Below are 7,273 nucleotides of genomic sequence, written 5' to 3'. Positions count from 1 at the left end.
GCTCCCTCTCTGCTCTGCTCCATCCTCAGCTGTCTGCGTTCACATGAGCTGCGCGACGTCATCAAGCCCCGCCCCTGCTGATAGCACCCCCACGATACACACTTTTTACACGGACACACACACACACACACACACACACACACACGCACACACGCACACGCACACACGCACACGCACACGCGCACACGCACACACACGCGTACACGCATACGCCACGCGCGCGCGCGCAAATAAAAATAAAAATTCTGAGGACCAGAGGTGGAGGAAAGTCATTCCCTGTGAAATGTCAAGTAGAAAAGTAATGATAAGATGGAAATATTTAAGTAAAGCTCATTAAAAATATGTACTTATGTACAGTGCTTGTGTAAATGCAGTTACTCACTGATGAAGGCAGAACATGAAGGCGGATGCTTTATTAATAGGGACAAATATAAATTAATTTAAGGGAAATTAAGATTTTCGTAGGACTTTCCATAATTTAACAATTAATTGTTGAATCCAATTACAAAGTCCAATAGGGCATGTTGTCGGTAAAAATGTGGTAAATAAATCCCAAGTTTGATCCTATAATCTAATCAATTTATTTGGAAGGTAAATCTAAACCTGAGTGTTCATTATTACCATGTTCATTATACATTGATTCGACAGAGCACCCGGGTGCATTTGGCCTTATTCACCCTTATTTGATGCGGATAATTGGGCTGACTGGGGTTTTATTTACAGCTTGTCTCTGTGTCTGGCTCAAATTCATTTAGTTCTAGTCATGCAATGTTGGAGTCTGTGTAAAATTGTATTATGATTGGTGGGAATGATGGCCAAATGTGCATTTACAGTACACAGCATAGAACCAGTTTTTTTTTTTTAACCTTTACAACTATTTTAAAATGGGTTTATTAGATGTTTAAAACAATGCATATATTTTATATTTTAGTCATATATTCAAAGTTTCCTCCAATATAAGCATCTGACAAAACAATGCACCACAAGATCCATAATGGCTGTACTGGAGCTTTCTATCGCATCAGACTGAGGACAGAGTGAAGAATCAGTGATACACTATACGTCTGACCACACACATCCCTCTCTGAGCTGCTTTGAGACTCTCTACCAAACACAAAGACTTTCAGCCAGCGTTGAGTTACTCTTTAAGGTCAGAGGAAGGACGCTGTGAGTTCAGTTAGGGGTTAAACTCCTTAATCAAGGATGTGAAGGTAAACTGATAAGCACAAGAAATATGTCAGAGGGACCTTTGCTTTTATTGCTAACCAAATATCTGCTTTATCTCTTAAAGTATACAGTGTTCCCCTTCATGATTTACAGTGAAGTATTTCTTCTTTTTTAATATATATATATTTGGTGAACAAACGTCTCTAAAAATCTGTCAAGAGTCTCTGATTCTGATCTCATACCTCCGCCCCACTTTCCTTATTGGCGATGCAGGCATGAGGACAGGACACCTCTGACGGCCCGCGGCCAAAGCTACAGCTTCCTGTCTGTCCCGGCCCATGTGAGCTCATGCCTCATTTCCAGGGAGGAGCTCGGCCAGCAGGCCAGCAGTGATGTACTGCTGAGAGGAGGGCAGGACCCAGCTTGTCGTCCAGCGTCCAGGAAGGGAGTTGTGCTGAGGACTTATTGTGCAGCAATACAGGCAGACAATGGAAGAAAGCTACAGTCAAGGAAGTCATGTGATCCGCCCCCTCACACACACACAAACACACACACACACACATTTCCAATCTGTGCAAATTTGTTATAAAACAATGATGTATAACTAAAGTTTAGGATTTTTATTAATGGAGTCTTTGATCAAGATAAGTAACAAATAATATACTGTTTTAAATTTACTTCAACGATTACAAGTGCTGCCTTGAACTATTTCGGCAGATTACTTTGTATGATGTATATGTTTTATATACTATATATTACAGTGCTGTGTGTTTATTTTATCAGCCTGTCATGGTCATCGCGATGGTTTCATTACCTTTAAGTATCGATTAGTTCAGTCTTATGATTGGATCACATGTTACTGACACAAAAGAGGTCATGGGACATAAAGATTACTTATTCTACATGGATGACAGCGTATACTGTGAAACCATATAATTTCTCCTAAAATAGAAAATGAATCAAAAGCTCCAGGCATGAACAAACACTGGCTGCACAGCGTTGGCAGTTACAATTAATTTGCAGCATGATCCCATAAATTCCTCCTCACAGGACCGCCTGCAGCAGGAGCCAAGCAGAGTTGCAGGGTCTCATCTTTACTGAGAAACTTGTTGACTCTTTTTCGTTGATATTTCTACCAGTGCATCTCCCTGACATGCTAACTTATGTCGGCGAAGTGAAGGACGTCAGTTTGGGGAATAGTCCTGTGTTAAGTGCAGATGTCCGGACCAGTGCAGGAAGAGGCTGTTTCCAGTTTTAGTGGAAGAAAAAAGAGCTCTCTCCATGCTACAATTCAATTATCTCCCTCTAATCAGTTAATTCATCTGCTGTTCACAATGCGCGCAGTGTTTAGTAGGATAAGGAACAATTTAAAGTGAAGCATTTGTCTCACAAATGAACAAAGACATATCTGACCACTAACACAATCGATCAGAAGATGCGAGAGTCGGCCTCTGCTTGGCTCAGCCTCTTTAATTCATTTTTGACCCATAAACTTGGAGTTCGTATGACATAATTTTTGCCCGTAATCCAATGTAGTTATATTTATTTCCCCCCCATTTGCAAGCTAGCAGAAAAACGTCAGATGCACTCTGAAAGCACGGTCCTATTGGGCAGCATATGTCAGCCACATTAAAACATCTCAGTGAGTGGATGGCCTGACCTCAAGCCATGGTGAGTGTGCATGTGCTGCAGTCTGATTACAGCTGGGCACGCTTATGCATGCATGCATATGAGATGTAAAGGGCTTTGTCAGCTGGCTGAGCTATCTTTGTTTAGAAAAATCAAGCAGGGAATCAGATGAAGATATAACTTTTACTGATTTTTAGAAAACATTCTGCGTAGGAACCTGGATCAGTTTGCTGGGCCTTAATACACTTTGATATTGTGTAACAAAAACAGAGTTATGATGTATTCTGAATAAAGTTGTTGTGTGTTTGATTCTGTTTATTCATCCCCTGAAGTCAACACATAAGATGTCGTGGTGAGATTTTATAGCGTGTGTGCTAATTTCACAATTTCATTGTCAGTCGCCGAAAGTAGACCAGAATGCAATGCAGCAACAAGACATGTCCTTTATGATGCGAAGATTCAATGTATCTGTAATGCCAGCGGACAAAACACAAAGGCTATTGGAAACAGCCAGAGTAGTGATAATTACTGAGTATGTGGAGTCTCACTTTATTTTCAAAGGAAAAACATTTTGCTGTTACCATCACACTTCAACAGCAAGAGCATGCAACAAGTTCAACTCTCTCTTGCAAACCCTGGAAGAGTAAATTCATCAAAACTGGGAGAAAACCGCCATTCAGTCCACAGAGAGACACATACAGGTCCATGTATGCCAAACAAAGCACAACCCCAAAACCTCTCACATCTCATCTCTTCTTATCCTTTCTGCTTCCTCATATCAGCGTGGACGCTTTCTACATCTTCAATGTGTCTTTTTTCCCCCCTGGTCCTTCCTTATCAAGGAAGTGACTCTCTGCTGTGTGGGACCGGATTCATCCATCGCGTCTCTCGGCTGCAGTTGTTCAGCTGCAACGTTGTGAGCGAGGAACCTGCTTCATGACCCACACTGTTGTAACGAGGCATCTGAGAGCAGCTTCAGAGTTTCAGTCATCTGTAAAAGTCTGAATTATTGTGAGTGAGACACGCTGATTATTCAGTGTCTACTCAGCCCTTCAATATGTTTGTTTCTAGAGAAATAACATGCCTCGTTTATCTGGACTGTGTTCTGCAGTCCAGATAAATTCATGAGTCAGCTACACTTGATTTTATCGCCACTCGTCGTCACTGAGAAGAGTCAACTGACACTAATGATTGTGTAAAACAACTTTAGGCTTCTTATGAAAATACAATGTGTATTGTTGCTTGAATAAATACTTTAATATGACTCCAGAGTACATTTGTGGTTTGCCTGGTTTCTGAGGAATTCCTCAATCCTGTGAAAAAACATCTGCAACATTTTCACACACATTCACTGCAAATGCAAACACACAAGTAATATGACACACTTCCTTTCTCACAGTGACTGACAGAGTGAAGCGGGCGATGACGGTAATGACTGGCAGAGGATAGAGAAAGATAAACACACACACAAAATGAGAGGGAGGACAAAGGAAACGCGTCGGCCATCTTTCCAACTGGGACCAAAAGGCTGCCATTTGGCTGGAAACTTCTCATCACATCCACAGCAGCATGTGACGCACCTCCCAGCTATAAGAGATTGAATTGATGGGATCGGACACAAGTAATCACACAGGAAAAGTCCCCTTTCACCTGATGACAAAAGCTCTACATGTGCTGCAAGTCACTGCTCCTGCACAGTGAGGACTCCTTCAGAGGTTTTTTTCCAAGAAGGTTTAATATCTGCTGCCACTGGCTGATAAACAAGCTGCACATGAAACCAATCGGAGGCAAACTGTGAATCCGTCTGTCGCAGCTCAACATGCAGTCGAGTGTTGGAGGCTTGCAGGCCGCTACTAGAGGCAGCTACAGCTTTAAAAGAGTAGCAATAACATTCCCATCGCTGAGACATTTCCACATAGAATTTGTTGTATTGTGCAGCTGTACATGCAGCTTCAGCACAAGTTTTGTGTGTTTATGTGCAGCGTGTGGTTGAGTCTGATTAAAGGACTTCTTGGGTGGCAAAACGTTACTCTTTGATGCAGCTGTTATTAAACTCTATTGTCAGACTTGCAGTGCCCTAATAAGGCTCGCCTCCACTGATAAGTTCTCTGGAAATCAATCAGATGCTGAATGATTTATATGCTAGTTATGCAGGATCTTGTTACTGCAGCATAAAGGCTCAAATTGATCAAAAGGGAACTGGAGATAACAGCAGCACAAATGCCAAAGCCCGGTGCCTCCATCTGCTTTATGCACTCAGCTTAGCCCAAATGATGAAATTTAAGGAATAACAAGTGCATACGCTCATCCTTCAGCCTTCACTTCATTAGCAATGTTGACTTTCACCACATTGTGTGATACCAGACTTCCCGTGGACTCTGTTGTGAGGGCTGCTGTCATTACGGAGCACATTCTGGCATTTAAGTGTCGATTGCCTGCAGACAGTCAATCTGACGCTGATGCAAATGCGAGCACCATGACAGGGGTCATTAAATCTTGGTGATTATTTAGAGAGCTAATGGTTAAACATAATGATCCGATAAAATGACTCTCAGAACTGCATTCTCAAGGAAGGTGCATGCGGACTGAGTGCTGCAGGGAGCTGAGCGTGACAGTGCACAATAAAAGCCTCACCAACAAAGTTCTCTTTAATAATAGTTCCGGCTTGTTGAACCCTCTAATGTGAAGCTCCTGCACCGAACTTTCCACCCAAACCAGGCTCGCTGTTTGCAGTCTGTATGATGGTGAGCTAAACTAACCAGCTTGAATATGAGTTCATTTAATTTAAACACAAAAATGCTAATTTAATGATGTTGGGTTGATATTTCTTCCTATCAAAAGTGATCTGACAGAAGCCCTCCATGAGCTCTGAAGTGGCTGAATCATCTGTGTTAAGTGCACAGGTAAAAAGAGCTCAGTCGAACAACATGGAATATAATAACTAAGCCTAACACTGACATTTTAAACTGAAAAGATGAACTATATAGTCTAAATGTGATGTATTGGGTAAATATAGTTTTCTGCTAATTTGGATGCACCCATTGCATGCTGTCCTCTGTGAACAACCTTTTTGAAAAACTAAATCAAGACATACTTATATGTATATTATAAAATATGCAGGGTTTTCTTTAGATGTCTAGATGCCGCAAAACAGATTTCCTCTTTAATGTATTTTCTCTGTTTGACATCCCGAGGTCCCGCCGTGTGACTCCACTGTGTTTTACAGCCTCCCTGATGTGCAGCGACAGGGCTGTTTATCCTTCATTAATCTCTCTGCTCTGCTTTTACCCCACACTCAACGGTGACGTTCATCCTATTAATGTGTTGTTCGCGGGGAAAATCCCCCAATATCATAATCCAGAGTCAAGGTTACTAATGTATGGGTGTGTGTGTGTGTGTGTGTGTGTGTGTGTGTGTGTGTGTGTGTGTGTGTGTGTGGGTGTGTGTGCGTGTGCGTGTGTTACACTGATTGGTTGCCATGGAGAGTCAGTGATTAATGGATGCAGAAATAAAACCATTATAAAGATGATATATAATACTTTAGGCATGAGAGAAACTGTGAGGAGAGATAAAATGTGTGTGTGTGTGTGTGTGTGTTTGGCATTAAATATATTATACTTTAGTTCCACAGTAAAACTGTAAAATTGTAAAATGCTGTCCTCTCCTGTTCACATGTATTTTATCATTTGATCATGTGTCTCTTCATTCGCATAAAGTAACTATTGCATAACTATTGCATATATTCAAAATGCATTATTCCCCTGTGAAAAACAATGGATTTCATAAGAAGGAAAATATTTAAGTCGAATTAGCCTAAATTTGCACAATTCATCAATTGTTATCTTTAAGATGATCAGAAACATATGTGGTTGAAGTAAGGTTTTGGCATTCTGCAGTTTGTATAGCAAAGTGTGATAAGTTTCTAAAATAACTGCCATTCACATAAAACAGTGTGTAAATAACATGTATTAATTTATAAACTTCAGTGTCTGAGGTTCTTGTACTGTACTTGACTATTTAAATTTCTCTACTCTCTGCTTCTACACTATATTTCAGAGGAAACCGTTCATATATATATATATATATATATATATATATATATATATATATATATATATATATATATATATATCTCGACCAGCTGCAACATAAAACATATTTGTACAGATCTATGCATCATTAATTATTATCCAGCTAACTGGAGTGAGGGCTATTCTTCTTGCATTTCATCTTTTCATCCCTTCCCTTTATCTAACACTAGATGCAGATGCGTTCTCGTCCTGGTTTTTTTTTTCATTCATTTCAAAAATGAATGAATAAATAAATAAATTAAATTAAATTAAATTTAAAAAAAAAATTCTCCTTGATAAAGTACTTTTCATTTCGTTCATTTAGCTCGTGTCATGCTCCTCGTGACCGGGAGATGGCGGTGTTTGACCGTCCTGCTCTGACCGGATATGACTCGCAGGGATCTGGG

Source organism: Clinocottus analis, unplaced genomic scaffold (assembly GCF_023055335.1).
Source record: "Clinocottus analis isolate CAN_PGR_092001 unplaced genomic scaffold, fCliAna1.0.p SCAF_19, whole genome shotgun sequence".
Classification (NCBI taxonomy): Eukaryota; Metazoa; Chordata; class Actinopteri; order Perciformes; family Cottidae; genus Clinocottus; species Clinocottus analis.
The sequence above is the reverse complement of the archived record's forward strand: the minus strand, read 5'-3'. Positions refer to the sequence as shown.